The sequence below is a fragment of the Canis lupus genome, chromosome 23, assembly GCF_048164855.1.
Source record: "Canis lupus baileyi chromosome 23, mCanLup2.hap1, whole genome shotgun sequence".
NCBI classification, from domain to species: Eukaryota; Metazoa; Chordata; class Mammalia; order Carnivora; family Canidae; genus Canis; species Canis lupus.
Window position 1 is genome coordinate 25,600,819 of NC_132860.1, and position 20,820 is coordinate 25,621,638.

A 20,820-nucleotide genomic window follows, 5' to 3' on the forward strand; every position below is an offset into this window, starting at 1 on the left:
ACTATACCATTTTGCATTCCCATAGTACACAAGGGTTCCTTTTTTTCCCACATCCTGACCATTTGTTGTTTCTTGTGTTTTTGATTTTAGCCATTCTGACAGGTATAAAGTCATACCTCATCATAGTTTTGATTTGCATTTCCCTGATGGTGAATGATGTTGAGCATCTTTTCATGTGTCTGTTGCCATCAGTATGTCTTTGGAGAAATATCTATTCATGTCTTCTGCCCACTTTTAATTGGATTAATTGGGGTTTTTTGGTGTTGAGTTGTATAAATTCGTTATGTGCTTTGGATACTGACCCTTTATTGGATATGTTATTAGCAAACATCTTCTCCCATATCTTCCCATTCAGGAGGTTGTCTTTTAGTTTTGTTGATTATTTCCTTTGCTGTGCAGAAGCTTTTTATTTTGTTATAATCCCAGTAGTTTAATTTTGCTCTCATTTCTCTTGCCTCAGGAGACAGACATATCTAGAAAATGCTTCTATGACTGATGTCAGAGAAATTATTGCTTGTGCTCTCTTTTAGGATTTTTATGGTTTTAGGTCTCACATTTAGATCCTTAATCCATTTTGAGTTTATTTTGAATTTGTTGAGATGTGTCTTGTGGCCTAATGGGTGGTCTCTCCTGGAGAGACTATTCTGAATATATCTGTTTGATTCATGTCGTCCATTTTGTCATTCAAAGCCACTGTTTCCTTGTTTCCTTGTTGATTTTCTGTTTGGATGATCTATCCATTGATGTAAGTGGAGTGTTAAATTCTCTTACTATTATTGTATCACTGTCAGTTACTTCCTTTAAGTGTGTTATTAGCTGTTTTATGTATTTAGGTACTCCCAGTTGGGTGTATAAATATTTACAATTGTTACAGCTTCTTGTTGGATTGTCTCCTTTATGATTATATATAGTGTCCTTCTTTATCTCTTGTTACAGTCTTTGCTTTAAAGTCTACTTTGTCTGGTATAAGTATTGCTATGCTGGCTTTCTTTTCACTACCATTTGCCATCCCCTCACTTTCATTTTGTATGTGTCTTTAGGTCTGAAATGTGTCTCTTTTAGGCAGCATATAGATGAATCTTGCTTTTTTTATCCATTTTGTCACCCATTATGTCTTTTGAATGGAGTGTTTTAACCCATTTACATTCAAAGTAATTATTGATAGGGGTTGCCTATCCATCTGGCTCAGTTGGAGGAGTGTGCGACTCTTGATCTCAGGGTTGTAAATTTAAGCCCCATGTTGGGTACAGATATTGCTTACATAAAACTTATTTTAAAATGTCTGATAAGGGCAGCCCCGGTGGCACAGTGGTTTAGTGCCGCCTGCAGCCCGGGGTGTGATCCTGGAGATTGAGGATCGAGTCCCACGTCGGGCTTCCTGCATGGAGCCTGCTTCTCCCTCTGCCTCTCTCTCTCTCTCTCTCTGAATAAATAAATAAATAAACAAATAAATCTTAAAAAAAATAAAATGTCTTATAAAAATACCCCAAAGTAATCACTAATTGATATGTACTTATTTCCATTTGTTACTCGTTTTATGGTTGTTTTTTATAGTTCCTCTCTGTTCCTTTCTTCTCTTGCTTTTTGTCAATCTAATAGAGTAAACATATCTAAATTATTAACTACCTTTTTTAATTACTAGATTAGTGATTGAGCATGTTTTCATGCTTTCTAGGCATTTGGTTTCTTCTATCGGTTGTTTATATTGTTGACTAGTTTTTATATTTGATATGTCAATTTCCTTAAAATTTTTATTTAAGTATGGTTGATACAGAATGTTATATAATTTTCAGGTGTTCAACATAGTGATTCAACAATTCCATACATTATACAGTGCTCACTATAAGTCTATTTATCATCTGTCGCCATACATTATTATAGTCTTATTAACTGTATTCCCTGTGCTGTAGTTTTTAGTCTCCTGACTGAAAGTTTGTATCTCTTAATTCCTTTCACCTGTTTTCTCCTGAAAGTTTGTATCTCTTAATTCCCTTCACCTATTTTCTCCTGAAAGTTTGTATCTCTTAATTCCCTTCATCTATTTTGCCCATTCCCCTATCCTTCTCCCCTCTGGCCAACTACCTGTTTATCTCTGTATTTATGAATCTGTTTTTTTTTGTTTGTTCATTTGTTTTGATGTTATTGTTGTTTTAATTCCACATACAAGTGAAGTTATATGGTATTTGTCTTTCTCTACCTGACTTACTTCACTTAGCATGATACCCTCTAGGTTCATCCATGTTGTCACAAATGGCAAGATCTCATTGTTTTTTATGGCTGCATAATATCACACACGCATACCACATCTTCATTCATCTATCACTAGACATTTAGGTTCCCTCCATGTCTTAACTATTGTAAATAATGCTGCAATAAACATAGAGATTGCACATATCTTTTCAAATTACTGGTTTCTTTTGGCAGGGGGTGGTAAATTAATCAATAGTGGAATTACCAAATCATATGGTATTTCTATTTTAAATTTTTTGAGGAACTTCTACCATATTTTCCACAGCAGCTGTACCAACTTACAGTACGTGAGGCTTCCCTTTTCTTCACATCCTAGCCAATAGTTGTTACTTCTTTTTTTTTGATACTAGCCATTCTATGTGAGGTCATAACTCACCATAGTTTTGATTTGCATTTCCCTGATGGCCAGTGGTTGAGCATCTTTTCATGTACTTGTTGGCCATCTGTAGGTCTTCTTTGGAATATTGTCTATTCAGGTCCTCTGCCCTTTTTTTTAAATTTTTTTTTTTTTTTTAAAGATTTATTTGAGAGAGAGAGACTGTGTAAATGTGCAAGAGCAGGGCGAGGGGCAGAGGGAAGGGAAGCAGACTTCCAGAAGTGCAGGAAGCCCTGCACAGTGCTCAGTCCCAGGACTCTGAGATCACAACTGGAACCAAAACCAAGAGTCAGATGCTCAACTTACTGAGCCACCCAGGCACCCCTCCTCTGCCCGTTTTTATTCAGATTCCTTCGTTATTGTTTTTTGGTGTTGAACTATATAGGTTCTTTATATATCTTGAATTAACCCCTTATCAGACACATCATTTGCAGATATCTTCCCCATTCAGTTTCAGTTTGATCTTGGAGTTTTGCATATGCATCCTAGGAGAATGTACCAGAATTTCCATAACAGCATTATTTGTAATAGCAAAAACTTAAAAATGACTCAATACTGAAATACAGGTGAATGGATAAGTTAATTGTGATGTATTCATGCAATGGAATATTACAGAACTTATAAAACCATACATATTACATGAAATATATAAAATAACACAAAAAATAATTAACTGTAGTTACAAGTAATGGTAAGGATGAATCTTAGCAAATTAATATTAAGTGTAAAAGATTCAGAAGATTTCTCATAACTTGATGCCTTTCATAGAAAGTTAAAAACAAAACTGGAAAATGAAAAAAAAAACCAAAACTGATATATTTTAAAAGTATGTATATGTGTAATGCAACTGTATTCTAAGCAGCAAGGAATGATAAAATCAAGGGTGATAGGTAGATGGAAGGGTGATGTTGGATGGAAGATTGGAGGATAGAATAGAGAAGAGCACATAGGTAGATTGAAGTAGTTTTAGATGTTCCACTTTTATGTTTGGTGGTAAGTTCAGTAGTTATCATATTATTAAAGAATAATTAACTTAAAAAGGAAGGAATTTTGTCATATGTTTCAACATGACGATCCTTTAGGACATGATGCTAAATGAAATAAGCCAGTCACAAAATGACCAATGCTTCTATTTGTCTTCCACTCGTAAGAGGTACCTACATGTAGTCACATTCATAGAGGCAGAGAATAGAATGGTGGTTCTAGGAGCTGGGGCAGAGCAGGAAATAGGGAGTTGTGGTTTAATGATCATAGAATTTTCTCAGTTTTGTATGATGAAAAGGTTCTGGAGATCTATTACAAAACAATGGGAATACTACTTAGCACTACTGAAGCATACATTTAAAAGTGATTAAGATGGTAAATTTTATGAGTTTTTACCAGAATCAAAAGTAATTTTTAAAAATTAAAAGTTGCCCATGCATGACTAATGATGAGAATATTCATTACAGATTTTGATTAACTCATTTTCCCCCTCTACTTGAAGTTCAAAAATAAAAGCAAGAAAGAAAACAATTCCCAAGACACTGACTTGCCTTTCCAAATAGTAAGACTTACCATAAGAATAGACAAATAGACCAGTTGAACAGACTAAAGATCTCAGAGACAGATCCCTGTATAATGGGAACTTAATATGTAATAAAAGTGTAGGGGAGCCTGGGTGGCTCAGTCAGTTATCTGATTCTTGGTTTCGGCTCAGGTTATGATCTCAGGGTTGTGAGATTGAGACCTGTGTCAGGCTCCAGGCTCCGTGCAGAGTCTGAGACTCTCTCTTTCACCCTCCCACTTTTTTTTTTCTCTCTCTCAAATAAATAAAACAATCCTTTTTAAAAAAGACAATAAGGGGTGCCTTGGTGGCTTAGTTGGTTAAGCATCTACCTTCAGTTCAAGTGGGATAAAGCCCCACATCTAGCTCCCTACTCATCAGGGAGTCTGCTTCTCCCTCACTCTCTGCTATTCCCCCTGCTTGTGCTCTCTGGCGTCTCTCTCTCTCTCTTAAATAAATAAATAATCTTTTAAAAAAGACAGTAAAGTGTAACCACCAATAAGTGAAGAAAATACTCATTGTTAAGTAGATTGTATTGAGAAAACTCAGAAATTTATGGAGAAATTTAAAGCTAGATTTCTATATCACACTGCATACAAAGGGGACTAAGGATAGATTAAAGATCTAATTACAAAAAGCAAAACTATATAGTTAGTAAAAATTATGTGGACAAATAAAAATTTTTGAATTTGATGAATTTGATTATATTAACATTAAGGGGATGGGATTGGGTGGCTCAGTCAGTTAAGTGTCTGACTTGAGTTTGGCTTGAGTTATGGTCTCAGGGTTGTAGGATCAAGCCCCGTATCAGACTCCATGCTGGGCGTGGAGTCTACTTGTGATTCTTTCTCTCCTTCTCTGCCCTTCCCAATCCCTTCTGTCCCTTGCTGGATGGATAGATAGATAGATAGATAGATAGATAGATAGATAGATAGATAGATAGATTGATTGATTAAGGGGGTTTACTCTATAAAGGGTATCATAGGCAAAGTTAACTGATAGCATAATAGGAGATTAGTAATGATTAAAACTGGTAATAATTGGTATCTAGACACTAGATATGTCCAACTGCTGGCAGAGATCAGGGGCTTTGGGAACTTTTGTGTGTTTTTGGTAGGTACGAAGATGGGGCAGGTATTATAGAGAGCAACATGGCACTATTCAGTCAGATGGAATATATACATATCTTGTGACATATCCTAAAGGGATATGTGAGAAGGTGTTGATTTAAATGTTAATTACAGCAGTTAATTGAAGCAATGGAGGCAGTCTGGGTATTTGTCTCTGAATAAATAGGTAAAATGTGGTGGATGCATATTGTGATTCTGTACTCCAGTTAAAAGCAAACCATTAGGTTTACCCATAACAACTTGTGAATCTTCCAAGCAGAGTACTGAGTGGGAAAAGTAACAAACAGAAAGACACAGTGCCAGCTGATAAATCAAAATACATGCACAGGGATCCCTGAGTGGCTCAGCAGTTCAGAGCCTGCCTTTAGCCCAGGGCTTGATCCTGGAGTTCCGAGATCGAGTTCCGCGTTGGGCTCCCATCATGGAGCCTGCTTCTCCCTCTGCCTGTGTCTCTGCCTCTCTCTCTCTCTCTCATGAATAAATAAATAAATAAAATCTTTAAAAAAACAAAATACATGAACAAAAAAATACAGTTTGTAAGAACAAACACAAAAGAAAATATACATATTAACACATTAAATTTCTATGGAGTGAAGAATGGGAATAAAAAAGAATCAAAGCAAAACAACTTCCCAGAGAATGTTGTGTAAAGGAGAGACACTGGGGTTATTGTCAAGTAGTAGAAACATGAACTGTTTGAGATTCGCTATCAGAGCTTTCAAAAAAATGCTTCTTATGGGCATGCTGAGAAGTGATGGAATTAATTGATAAGGCTCTGTTTCTTTCAAACTGAATGAAATTTTCTGTTCTTCACTAGGGCAAGTTGGCAACCCAGCCTTTCAGTGGGCACACATGACCCCTGAGTGGAAAAACACAAGCTCTATTCTCCTAGACTAGGTCTTTTGACTAGGGAGACTATTCACATTTTGGGCCAGATGATTCTTTATTTTCATGAGGGACTGTCATGTACATTGTACAATGTTTTAGCAGCATGCCTGGCTTCTACCTACTAGCATCTCGTCTCCTGATCATGACAAACCAAAAATGTCTCCAGACTTCATCAAATGTCCCCTGGGGAAGAAATTCACCCCTTATGAGAAGCACTGCCATGGAGCAGCATGGATGTTGCCAGTCATTAGACTGATTGTGGTTTCACTGTGAAAAGTATCAAATATTTTTTTTCGTGGTTTAGGAATTCAAGTCCATCCTTCACATTAGAAGAAGAACTTCATCTAAATTAATTGCTATTTAAAAGGTCCTACTGTTTTCTGTATTTAAATTTTAGGGTACTGTTCTATTCAGGAACAGCAACAGTAGTAATACTACCTTAAGCTGCTTATAGTTGGATTTCATTGATATTTTAAAAGGTACTTTTCTCATCTGATATTTTGGAATCTCACAACAGCTTTATATGATAGGATAAGAATATACCTCCACTTTTCAGGTTAGTAAACCAAAGTGCAAAATCTTGAAGAAATTTGCTGGGAGCACATGACCATTAAATTAGGGAGCTGGACATAAAACCAAAATCTGATTTTTTTTTTTAAAGATTTTATTTATTTATTCATGAGAGACAGAGACTGAGAGAGAGAGGCAGAGACGCAGGCAGAGGGAGACGCAGGCTCCACGGAGGGAGCCTGATGCGGGACTCAATCCCGGGACTCCAGGATTACGCCCTGGGCCGAAGGCAGGAACTAACCCACTGAGCCACCCAGGGATCCCCCTCAAAATCTGATTCTTGATTAAGTACTTTTCTCATATGAGTACTCAGCCATTTTCCTAGAGCCAAAAGCTCTAGGAAATTGTCAGTTTCTGCCATGGTCATTTATTTCTGTTTTTAATTCCCCTGATTTTTCCTTTTTTTTTTAGATTTTTATTCATCCATTTGACAGAGAAAGAGAGAGAGAAAACAAGAAGGGGGAGAGGCAGAGGGAGAGGGAGAAAGCAGACTCCTGGCTGAGCAGGGAGCCCAGTGCAGGGCTCGATCCCAGGACCTTGGGCTCACGACCTGAGCCGAAGTCAGACGTTTAACCAACTGAGCCAGCCTGAGTTTTCCTTCTTTAGTGACTTTTGCCCAGGTCCATCCTTCTCCACCCCTTGAATGTCTGCATCATATTGCCACCTCAGCCTTTCCAGGGTTATCACAAACTCAAAAGTGAATGGTGCCAGGGAGGCAGGACCTGGGAGACAGATCTGGATTGGAAACCTAAGCCCAGCCTCAGCTTGCTTTTTGCCTTCTCTGTCACTCAGTTTTCATCACCTGTTTTTGAGTCTAATATTACTTACTCCCTAGCTCCCGCAGGGATGTCAGGGGAAGGAGTAAGTTTTTGCCTGGAAAAGTATCTATACTATTTTTAAAGATCTCCAAGGAGAAGCTTTCATCATCCCTGTTACCAAAAACAGTATCTTTTCAAACTCCTATCCCCTGAACTGCTGTTCCCTCCTGGGATGGATAAGTGGCAAAGTCTCCTAACTAGAAATCTTTAAAGTACTATAGATTATTCTTAGACCAACACATTAAGAGAGTCACTGGAATGTGACTAGAGGATATGGACTAAGGTGGTAAAGGTAAGGTGGTAAAGGGTGGCAGTCCACTTTCTATGTGAAAGACAAACTTTTTCCCCCAGACTATAATATAAACTTCTCTACATGTAATGCATACATCAGCTTTCTCTGAGCCTTGCCTGCTCTTTAGGCTCATTTCTCACTGCTCCTTCCTTATTTGTACTTTCTCAGACATACCATGTTCCCTCATCCTGGAACACTCATTAGATGCCTGTCTTTCCTTAGATCTACTAGGGCATCTGGACAGAGATCAAGGGTTCCTTTCTTCAGGAAGCCTTGGTTCTCCCACATTGAGTGAAAGCCTCTCCTACTATCTTGGCCACCAGGGCCTACTTAGCACTTATCATACTGCATTATAGTTGCTGTTTTTCTCCTTAGTAGACGTAAGTTCTTGAGGTTTAGTTTTTTATCTCTGGATTCTGCAGTCCTTAGCTCAGTAAGTGTTTGTTAAATTATTACTTGACTGACTCTTGCCTGGAGACAAGATGACATGGAGAAAAAGACAAAATTTTAGGTATTAGAAGAGTAGTCATTAGAAACAGGTAGTAAATGTACTGTGTGCCTCTCTGAAGGATAAGGGTTGGACTCAAAGGCAGAAGGTACACAGAGGCAGATTTTTCAGGTTGGCATCAGGGAAGAACTACCTAGCACATCTGTTAGCAATGGAATGGTCTGCCTCATGTGATAAGGTTGACTGTTTGCCAGGGATATGGTAGGAGGGAATTGACAGCCAAGTTTCTGCCTTGTAGAGTATTCTAGTAATGTGTAGAGTCATACTTGGTCACAGGAACTACACTGCATATATCTCCTTACTGAGCCTCTGGAGAATCTTCAGGTAATTGAAGGTAACAGCTATGTCTTCCTGTAGTTCTCCAGGTCTTTTGTCTTAGTGCCTTTAGCTGTTCAATATGTAATTTGGTTTCTAGACCCTTCGTAATCCTGGCTCCTCCCTTATCGCCATGTCTTTGTCAGTGTTCTTTGTACAGTGTAGTCCCAAGACTTAACTGTAGGGCCCTACAATTTTTTTTAAAATTATTTATTTATGATAGTCACACAGAGAGAGAGAGAGAGAGGCAGAGACATAGGCAGAGGGAGAAGCAGGCTCCATGCACCGGGAGCCCGATGTGGGATTCAATCCCGGGTCTCCAGGATCCTGCCCTGGGCCAAAGGCAGGCGCTAAACCGCTGCGCCACCCAGGGATCCCCGGGCCCTACAATTTGGTGGGCTGCTCAGCCAGTTGAGCATCTACTTTCTACTTGGGTCATGATCCTGCAGTCCTGGGATCAGGCCCCACCCTGCCCGGCAGGGAGCCTGCTTCTCCCTCTCCTTCTGCCACTTCCCCCGCTTGTACTGTCTCACGCTCGCTCTTTCTCAAATAAATAAATGGATAAAATCTTTAAAAAAAGAAAAAAAGAAAAAAGAATGCTTTGACAGAGCAGAACAGTAGAGCTGCTGCCTCTTTCATTCTGGCATATTCCTAGTTAAGCAGCATAAGATGGCCTTGGCTTTTTTGGTAGTGGCTCTGTTGGCATATATTCCCTGGCAATTTGTGGTCAACTGAGACCCCTAGATCTGTTTCACAGGGACTGCTATTAAAGCCACTAATTTTCCATCCTATATTTGGGTAGTTGATTGGGTTTCATCATATGGTTTTGGTTCTTCATTTAAGCATACTAGCTCATAGAATGTTAGAGCTTTAAAAAAAAAAACTCTAGAAACAAGCTTTATTCATTTTGGATCTTGCTTCTTCTGTCTTCCATGTTCCCTGCTTTGTTGTCTCCTAGCTGCTAAACGTTTTGCTGTCCACAGTTTGGTAAGCAGATCATTTGCGTTTTCAACCCAATTATTCATGAAAATATTGACCAGAGCTGTGAAGCATACCCCAGACCTTCCTCCAGTTGACTTCTGTCCATTTATCAGCATTTTTTTCCGAGCTGATTATTCTGCTAGCTGCAAGCCTCTTACTTTGCTCTACTAGCTGGACGTGCAGTTTTCAATTCATCCTTACTATACCTTTTCAGCTAAGCATGGTGGGTGATCACTACTCCCACATTGTGCAATACAGAAGTGATGAGAATCCTAAAGACCAAAGTACTGAGCATGAGCAGACCGGCAAGGCAGCTGATGCCAGAGAAGGATGTGATATGAGAGCTCTTTTCTGGTTTTTCATGAATTATAGTTTCTGAGGTGAAAAAAAATCTAAAAGACAGTCCATTTAAATACAATTGCGGTCTTATTGTTAGCATCTAACACCATCACTTCAATTGTGTAGTCTTGTGGAGAGATAGGTGGGATATAGCTGTTCCTAATTTTCCAGATCAGAGAAGCTGGGATTGTCCCTCAGTATATGTTTGCAGAATGAATCAGTGAATAGGTTTCAGGCTAGTCTTCACTTCAGCTTTATATTTGTAGATTCAGCAAAAGAAAGGTGAATGGCTTTCAGTTTTCCCCTCTAGCTGGCCACATGGAAGCCCCTTCAGAGCCAGCCAGAGTTCCTCTTTCAGACAGTCTTCCCTGATGGCTCCTGCCCACACTGCTACGTCTTTCTTCTGAACTCTCATGTCAGTACTTGATGCTTTGGTGTTTGTACTTGATCACTCTCAATTAACGTATGTCTCATCATCTCAAATCCTGGGAGTGAAGTTAGGGGCAAAGCTTCCCATTACTTTGTGCCAGCATCAGGCATAAGCACTTGAGCAAAAATTATTAAAGCTAATGTTTTTGAGTAAAGTGTTGCCAGCAGATGGCACCAAAATCCTTGACATTGTTCTGAAAATCTTGGATGACTTGCAGCAATTTACATATCACCAAGCTTGCCACTAAAAATGCCTTCCTTAATGAAGAAGCTTCAATCTACGTATTAAGAAAAATGTTAATAAATACTACAGTAGAAATAAATTAACCAGACAAGGTTGTAACTTAACCAGTTTTCTCCTGGGAGGCTATTCTCTTCACTCGCCCCTCTGCTTTGTCCTTTGTCAGGCAGTGCTTTCTAGGCCCTAAACATAATCTGGCTTTCAAGCCTACCTAATAGATTGTGTCCAGGTATCTGAAAGTGATCTCAAATCCTTGGTTTGTGTTTTCTTGGAAAGGACAAATTAAACATAAAGAAATTGCTATACCTCTCCCCCCCCCGCCGGAGGGTTTGGTGATTTTTTAAAAAAATTCACACAATATTACATCAGTTTTAGGTGTACAACATAGTGATTCAACAAGTCTGTGTGTTATGACATGCTCACCACAAGTGTGAGCGTAGCATCCATCTATCAGCATACAGTATTACAATACCATTTACTATATTCCCTATGGTGTACCTTTTATCCCCATGACTTACTCATTTTCTAACTGGAATTCTGTATCTACTACTCACCTTCATCCATTTGCCCATCCCCCTTCCTCCTTCCCCTCTGGCAGCCTTCAGTTGGTTCTGTTTGTGGGTCTGTTTCTGCTTTTTGTTTGTTCATTTATTTTTTTAAAATTCCACATATAAGTAAGATCATGTGGTATTTGTCTTTCTCTTAATTCACTTAGCATAATACCTTCTAGGTCTGTCCATATTGTCACAAATGGCAAGATCTCCCCTTTTTATGGCTGAGTAATATTCCATTGTATATATAAACCACATCTTTATTATTCATTCATCTACCATTGGACACTTGGGTTGCTTCCATATCTTGCTACCGTAAATAATGCTGCAGGAAACATAGAGGTTCACATATCTTTTCAAATCAGTGTTTTGGTTTCCTTTGGGTATATACCTAATAGTAGAATTACTGATATTTCTATTTTTAATTTTTTGAGGAAACTTTATACTGTTTTCTGCAGTGGCTGCACCAATTTACATTTTACCAACAGTGCACAAGGGTTCCTTTTTCTTTATATCCTTGCCAACACTTCTCATTTCTCTCATCTTTGATTTTAGCCATTCTGACAGGCATGTGGTACTGTCTCATTGTGGTTTTGACTTGTATTTATGATTAGTGCGAGCATCTTTTCGTGTATTTCTTTGGAAAAATGTTCATGTCTTCTGTCCTTTTTTTTTTTTTTAAGATTTTATTTATTTATACATGAGAGAGAGAGAGAGAGAGAGAGAGGGGCAGGCAGAGACACAGGCAGAGAGAGAAGCAGGCTCCATGCAGGGAGCCTGATGTGGGACTTGATTCCGGGTCTCCAGGATCAGGCCCTGGGCTGAAGACAGAGCTAAACCGCTGAGCCACCCAGGCTGCCCTCTTCTGTCCATTTTTAATCAGATTATTTGTTTTTTTGGTGTTGGACTGTAGAAGTGCTTTATGTATTTTGAATATTACCCCCCTTATTGGGTATATCATTTGTAAATATCTTCTCCCATTCAGTAGGTTGCCTTTTTTATTTTGTTGATGGTTTTATTTGCTCTACAGAAGCTTTTTTTTTTTTTTTAGATTTCATTTACTTATTTTATTTTCTTTTTAAGATTTTATTTATTTATTAGAGACAGAGAGAGAGAGAGAGAGAGAGAGAGAGAGAGAGAGGCAGAGGGAGAAGCAGGCTCAATGCAGGGAGCCTGACATGGGACTCGATCCCAGGTCTCCAGGATCATGCCCTGGGCTGAAGGCAGTGCTAAACCGCTGACCCACCTGGGCTGTCCTTCATTTACTTATTTTAGAGAGAGAGAGAAAGAGAACAAGCAAGGAAAGGAAGGGAGGAAGGGAGAGAGAGAGAATCTCCAGCAGATTCCATGCTGAGTGCAGAGCCTGATGTGGGGCTTTATCCCAGGATCTTGAGATCATGACCTGAGCTAAAACCAAGAGTTAGATGCTTAACCAACTGAGCCACCTGGGTGCCCCTCTACAGATGCTTTTTAATTTGGTGTAGTCCAAATAGTTTAATTTTGCTTTTGTTTCCTTTGGCTGAGGAGGCATATCTAGAAAAATGGTACGAAAGCCAATGTCAAAGAAATTACTGTCTGTTTTCCTTTGGGAGTTTTATGGTTTTAGTTCTCACATGTAGGTCTTTAATCCATTTTGAGTTAATTTTTGTGTATAGTTTATGAAAGTGGTTCAGTTTCATTTTTTTGTGTGTAGCTGTCCAGTTTTCCCAGTGCCAGTTATTAAAGAGACTGTCTTCACCCCATTGTATATCTTGCCTCCTTTGTTGTAGATTAATTGGCCATATAAACATGGGTTTGTTTCTGAACTCTTTGTTATACTCTGTTGATTTATGTGTCTGCTGTGCTTACTTTGGCAGCATGTGTACTAAAGTTGGAATAATTTGTGTCTGTTTTTATGCCGTACCATACTATAGCTTTGTGTGGTACATCTTGAAACCTGGCATTGTGAACCCTCCAGCTTTGCTTTCCTTTCTCAGGATGGTTTGGCTCTTTGGAGTCCTTGTGGTTCCATACAAATTTTAGTAGTTTTGTGAGAAATGCTGTTGGTATTTTGATAGGGATTACATTGAATCTGTAGATTGCTTTGAGTGATATGGACATTTTAGGAATATTCATTCTTCCAATCCATGAGCATGGGATATCTTTCCATTTGTGTCATCTGTTTCTTTCATCAGTGTCTTACAGTTTTTATTTTTTATTTTTTTAAATTTTTATTTATTTATGATAGTCACACACAGAGAGAGAGAGAGAGAGAGAGGCAGAGACACAGGCAGAGGGAGAAGCAGGCTCCATGCACCGGAAGCCCGACGTGGGATTCGATCCCGGGCCTCCAGGATTGCGCCCTGGGCCAAAGGCAGGTGCTAAACCGCTGCGCCACCCAGGGATCCCCTGTCTTACAGTTTTTAGAGTGTAGGTCTTTCACCTCGATTAAGTTTACTCCTAGGTATTTTATTCTTTTTCGTACAATTGCAGGTAGAATTTTTTCTTTCTTTTCCTTTCTGCTATTTCATTATTAGAGTACAGATATTCAACAGATTTCTGAGACGCCTGGGTAGCTCAGTGGTTGAGCGTCTGCCTTCGGCTCAGGGCGTGATCCTGGAGTCCTGGGATCGAGTCCCACATCAGGCTCCTTGCATAGAGCCTGCTTTTCTGATCTGTGCCCCCCACCCCCCCGCTTCTGTCTGTGTCACTCATGAATAAGTAAAATCTTTAAAAAAAAAACAGATTTCTATGTATTAATTTGTATTCTGAAACTTTACTAAATGTATATATTATTTCTAATAAATTTTTGGTGGAATCTTCAGGGTTTTCTATGCATACTGGTATGTCATCTGCAAATAGTAATAGTTAAACTTCTTCCTTACGAATTTAAATGGCTTCTATTTCTTTTTCTTGCCTGATTGCTGTGGCTGGGACTTATAGTACTATGTTGAATAAAAGTGGCAGAAATGGGCATTCTTGTCTTATCGTAGAGGAAAAGCTTTTGGTTTTTCACCATTGAGTATGGTATTGGCTGTGGGTTTTTCATATATGGCCTTTATTATGTTGAGGTATATTTTCTCTACCCCCACTTTATCAAGTTTGTATCATGAATGAATATTGAATTTTCTCAAATGCTTTTTCTACATATATTGAGATAATGATATGATTTTTATCCTTCATTTTGTTAATGTGAAGTATGATTTGTGAATATTGAATCATCCTTGCTTTCCCAGAATAAGTCCCACTGGATCATGGTGCATTATCCTTTTAATGTTCGTGGAATGTGGTTTGCTGATATTTTGTTGAGGGCTTTAGCATCTATGTGCATTCTGAATGTTAGCCTGTAGGTGTTTTGTTTGGTTGGTTTTTGTTTGTTTTTTGTAGTGTCTTGTGTGGTTTTGTATCAGAGTAATGCTGGCCTTATAGAATGTATTTGGAAGCTTTCTTTTCTTTTCACATAGTTTGAGAATAGGTATTAACTCTTCTCTTCTTTAAATGGTAGATTCACCTGTAAAGCCATCTGGTCCTGGACTTTTGTTTGTTGGGAGGTTTTTCATTTATTTATTTATTTATTTTTTTTATTACTGATTCAATTTCATTACTAGTAATTTGTCTGCTCAGATTTTCTGTTTCTGCCAGATCCAGTTTTGAAAGATTGAATGTTTCTAGGAATTTATCTAATTCTTCTATAGATGAATTTTTTAATATAATTTTTTGTAGTGGTTTCTTTTAGTTCTTTGTATTTCTGTGGTGTTGGTTGTTACTTCTTTTTTGTTTGTTTCTAATTTTACTTCGGTCCTCTCTCTTGTTGTGTCTGGCTACAGATTTATCAACCTTGTTTATCTTTTCAAACAATCAGCTCTTGGTTTCACTGATCTTTTATATATATATATATATATTTGTCTCTTTCATTATAACTCAGCACTTTCAACATGTTATTGGTCGCCTCATTGCATTCTTTGCCTCATTACATTTGACTTTATGCAGTTTTGAACACGTGAAGACATAATAAGAGCTATCATTTACTGAATGCTTACTATGAATTATGCACTTTGCTTGTTATTTTATATAAAAGGGCTACTATATTGAATACATTATTACATTACTTACATTAAATGCTTACCTTGTTAGGCATTGTTCCAAGAGCTTTCCATGCATTAATTACTTATTCTATACAATTTTTTGAGAGTAGATGCTCTTAACCCCATTTTACAGTTCAGAAAATTTAGGCTTATCAGGAGTAAATGACTTACCTAAGGTAATACAGTAAATAGCTATATTGGGATTCATTTCTAGATCTCTTTAATTCTAAAATCTCCATTTCACTATGTCATTCTACTTTGTTTATTCATTCTTTAATGATTTCTATTTAAATTTCTTTTTTAAGATTTTATTTATTTATTTATTTATTTATTTATTTATTTATTTATTTATTTTAATTTTTATTTATTTATGATAGTCACAGAGAGAGAGAGAGAGAGGCAGAGACACAGGCAGAGGGAGAAGGAGGCTCTATGCACTGGGAGCCTGACGTGGGACTCGATCCCGGGTCTCCAGGATCGCGCCCTGGGCCAAAGGCAGGCACCAAACCGCTGCACCACCCAGGGATCCCAAGATTCTATTTATTCATGAGAGACAGAGAGAGAGAGAGAAAGGCCAGAGACAAACAGAGGGAGAAGCAGGCTCCATGCAGGGAGTCCGACGTGGGACTCTATCCTGGATCTCCAGGATCACACCCTGAGCTGCAGGTGGCGCTAAACCGCTGCGCCACCGGGGCTGGCCTCCATTTGGATTTCTAAAAAGTGTCTAAAGAGGCGCACATGGATGGCTCATTCAATGGAGCATGTAACTCTCAGTCATGGGGTTATGGGTTTGAGCCCCACAGTGGATGTAGAAATTACTTAAAAATCTTTAGAGGTGCCTGGATGGCTTAATAGGTTAAGCGTCTGACTCTTGATCTCAGCTCAGGTCTTGATCTTAGGGTCATGAGGTCAACCCCATATTGGGCTCCATGCTGGGCTTGGAGCCAACCTAAAAAAAAAATCTTTAAAACAAAACAGTGTTTTAAAAAGCATCTAAAGATTAATAGAATCGTTAAATTAAAGGTTTGGTGTATATTTTTCTCCTGATGCTTGTCTGTTAGGTTCTTGAGGACAAGGACTAAGGGTCATGTTTATTTTGCATTCTTTTTTCTTTTTGCAAAATAAATACTTGATGTATGAGTGAATGAACACTGCCTTCACTCTCCCCAGAAATCTGAGATACAAGGCTACTTAATAGAACTTTGGTATGTTAGAACTTGAAGGGCTTGAAAAATCAAGCCAAACCTTTCCCTCAAGGAGGAAGGACCTCCTCAGGGTGATCCAGTGAGTTGGAAGCAGACAGAATTAGAACCCAAGTGTTTGGGGCATCTACTTGGCTGTCTGGTTTAAAAAAACCTAATTCTTATGGGGATCCCTCGATGGCTCAGTGGTTTTGCACCTGCCTTTGGCCTAGGGCGTGATCCTGTAGTCCCGGGATCGAGTCCTGCATCAGGCTCCCGTCATGGAGTCTGCTTCTCCCTCTGCCTGTGTCTCTGCCTCTCTCTCTGTGTCTATCATGAATAAATAAAAATTAAAAAAAAACAAAACCTAATTCTGTCCCTAAATTGCTCCCTCTTCCCTTTCCTTCTTCCTTTCCTTTTTTTTCTCTCTTTCTTTCATGATGTGAGTTGAGTAGCTTTACCACCCTTAAGGTTTTAAGCCTCAGAGTTACAAAGTAAGGCAAAATTTTTTCATTCCTATTACACTGATGCCTAGACTTATTCCCAATTATGCCTTTGTTCAACCCAGAATAGAATCCAGGTCCTTTGCCTCTTTCTGCATCCAAAATAGGCAGAGCTACAGCTCATGTAGAGAAAATTATCTTTACTAGATTCCCCCTCAGAACATGCCATTGATGATTGGTGAGGAATGGGGAAAAGGCTGGTAGGGGACAGGCTGGATTTTTTGCAACAGCCAAGTTTTTGGAAAAGCTGGAAGAAGACCAGAAATTCCTGTTTGTTTGTTTGTTTGTTTTTCTCAGAGAAGACAAATGTAACCACATTCTGTAATTCAATTCTTCTCTAGTCTCTGGGCCTCCTGTTTTGTAAATATCCCTATGAGCCTGTTAAAGCAAACAATATGAAGGCTAAAGACCCTGCAGCTCTTTTCTCTACATCCTACCACCATTTATTTACTCCCTTTGAATATCAGGATTCTGGTTGTCTTATTCCCTAGTTTACAGTATTATTTTTATTTTTATTTTTTAAGATTTTATTTATGTATTTGTAAGAGAGACACACAGAGAGGCAGAGACGTAGGCAGAGGGAGAAGCAGGCTCCATGCAGGGAGCCTGATGTGGGACTCAATCCTGGGACTCCAGGATCACGCCCTGAGCCAAAGGCAGATGGTTAACTGCTGAGCCACCCAGGTGTCCCTACAGTATTTTTTTAAAGATTTTGAAAAAAAAAAATTATTTATTGAGAGAGAGAGAAAATCTCAGACTCCCCACTGAGCACGATGCTGACATGAGGGCTTGATCTCACAACCCTGAGATCCTGACCTGAGCTGAAATCAAGAGTTGGGCACTTAACCAACTGAGCCACCCAGGCATCACTCTTATCCCCTAGTTTAATGTGTGGTTTGATGTGATGTCCTTTCCTGGTCTCCTCCCATCTCGTAGAATGTGCCCTGGAATGTTCTTTGGGTATAGACATTGTTAGTACATCCTGGTGGTTCCACACTTTTCATATAAGGCCAGAATACTGGAGGGTATTATGCTGAGTGAAGTAAGTCAGAGAAGGACAAACATTATATGTTCTCATTCATGTGGGGAATATAAATAATAGTGAAAGGGAATATAAGGGAAGGGAGAAGAAATGTGTGGGAAATATCAGAAAGGAAGACATAACGTAAAGACCGCTAACTCTGGGAAACGAACTAGGGGTGGTAGAAGGGGAGGAGGGCGGGGGGTGGGAGTGATTGGGTGACGGGCACTGGGGGTTATTCTGTATGTTGGTAAATTGAACACAAAAAAAAAATTTAAAAAAATAAATAAAAATAATAAACAAACAAACAAATAAATGAATGAATGAATTCCAAGGTTAAAAAAAAAAAAAAGGCCAGAATATTTTAGGGTGTTTCATTCAGAGAGTCACTTGAAGGTTCCTGTACAGTAGAGTGGGTACTGAGACTACATTGTTAACTGACCATTAGCCAGTACCAGAGGGCACACAGATTTGCTTTTGTTGTTGTTGTTGTTGTTTTGGAGTTCAGTTTGCCAACATATAGCATAACACCCGGTGCTCATCCCGCCAAGAGGCACATAGATTTGTAAGCTCTCAAGCAAAGTAGAATCTTGTCACCATTCTCCTCTCATATCTCTTTTTTTTTTTTCTCTTACACAAAATAACACTAAAACACTAAGGTTTTTTCTTGCCACAGAGCAGTCTGTTAGAAGCCTCAGGAGACAACTAAATGCTAAAAAGATGCTCTAGCTGCACTGTCCCAATATGGGAGTCACTATTACCATATGGCTATTGAACACTTAAAATGTAACTAGTCAAAAAAAAAAAAAATAACTAGTCTTTCTTAACATATGCCATAAAGTACACATCAGATTTCAAAGCCGAAGTAAAATATTTCAAAACCAAAGTAAAATAATTCATAAATAATTTTAATAATGAGAAAATGTTAGAATGATATTATTTTGGATATATTGGTAAAATAAAAAATATTATTAAAATTAAATTAATTTTAATTTAATTAAAATTTTAAATTAAAATAATAACATATTATTAAAATTAGTCTTATCTGGGGGTGCCTTCGTGGCTCAGTTGGTTGAGCATCTGACTCTTGATTTCAGCTCAGATCACAATCTGAGGGTTGTGAGCTCAAGTCCCACATTGAGGTTCATGCTCAGCATGGAGTCTACTTGTCCCTGTCCCTTTGTTTCACCCCATGCTTGCATGTATGCTCTCTCTCCCACCCCCTCACTTCCTCAAATAAATAAAATCTTTAAAAAAATAATTTCAGGGCACCTGGGTGGCTTAGTCGGTTATGTGTCTGCCTTCTGCTTGAGTCATGATCCTAGCGTCCTAGGATCGAGTTCTGTGTTAGTCTCCTAGTCAGCAGAGACTCTGCTTCTCCCTTTCCCTTTGCCCCTCCCCCTGCTCATGCTCTCTCTTGCTGTCTCTCTCTCAAATATATAAAATCTTTTAAAAAATTCATATCAACTTTTTTATATATATATATTTTAAAATTTTTATTTTATTTATGATAGTCACAGAGAGAGAGAGAGAGAGAGGCAGAGACACAGGCAGAGGGAGAAGCAGGCTCCATGTACCGGGAGCCCGATGTGGGATTCGATCCTGGTTCTCCAGGATCGCGCCCTGGGCCAAAAGCAGGCCCCAAACCGCTGCGCCACCCAGGGATCCCCAACGTTTCTTTTTACTTTTTTAAATGTCACTACTAGAAAACTTAAAATTACATATGTGACTTCCATTATATTTTGTTTAGGTAGCACTGGTTTAGAAATCCCGAAGTAAATACTTTCTCAAAAGCTTTCTCCACTATGGAACTTCAGAAAACTAGCTGCTGTTTTCCTCTCTATAACTCGTCCCCATGCCCAGCCCCTTTTAAATGTCTTTCATTTCATTTGATGACATCAGGAAGAAAGCTTCCATTAAGTGCTACTTTTTTTTTTTTTTTACACCTGCTCCTCACCCGTACAGAGTGACATCTAGTTAAAGTGGGATGGCTGGTGGAGGGAGTTAGGAGGCACCAGGGAGTAGAGGACTGGTGGTTAGCCCAAACTTCTGACAGAATCATTTTGTACATTTGGAACTCTTCAGCTGAGTCTGAAGTCTGAGTTCTGAGACACTCTTTACAGTGGAAACAGGCCTCCCTTTGGGGTTCTAGTTTTACTTTCTTCTCACATATCTAAGTTTACTGAGGACCTGTCATCTGCTAGACCATTTCCTAGCACATAGGAAATGGCCTAGTCACTGCTCTCAAGGAGCTTACATTCAGAATGAGAATGAATCTGAATTATGCTTAGATAAGCACTGTAATGATGGTAGAAAAGAAAGTGCTTTTGGAGCACTAGAAAGTCACGACTCATTCTGCCTGGAAAGGAAATTGAAGGCTTCATGTGTCTTGGTTATGATATTATCAGGCAGAAAGGCAGGTGGTGAAAAAGATGTTTTAGCCTGAGGGGGACAGCCTGACTAGCATGGAGAGTAGCAGAAAGTTACTCTTGAAACAGTAGTTTGGGGCCACGTTGTAGGGGATTTGACTGCCTGTATGCTGGGGACCACTGGAGGGTTGTAAGCGGGGGAATGACATGTTCAAGACTCTGTGTTAGAGATAACATTCTAGTGCTTTTGGGAAGGATAGATTGGAGAGGGAGACTTAACAAAGAGGTCATTGTAGTGAGCCAGGCAAGGGATAGCAAGGGCTCACATGGAAAGGGAAGAATATATACAACAGATAGGTAAGGAATGAAAGGGAGGTGTCAGGCATGGTTCTAGGTTTCTAAGATCACTAGGAGGTGCCTCTGTCCAAAATTGGAAATTGAGGAGAAG

General features: G+C 38.9%; 1 protein-coding gene across 1 annotated transcript in view; it reads left to right on the forward strand.

Annotated features, from left to right (window-relative positions):
- RNF121 (ring finger protein 121) overlaps positions 1-20,820 on the forward strand; it is an 82,665-nt gene that overhangs the window by 40,780 nt on the left and 21,065 nt on the right. The window lies entirely within an intron of this gene.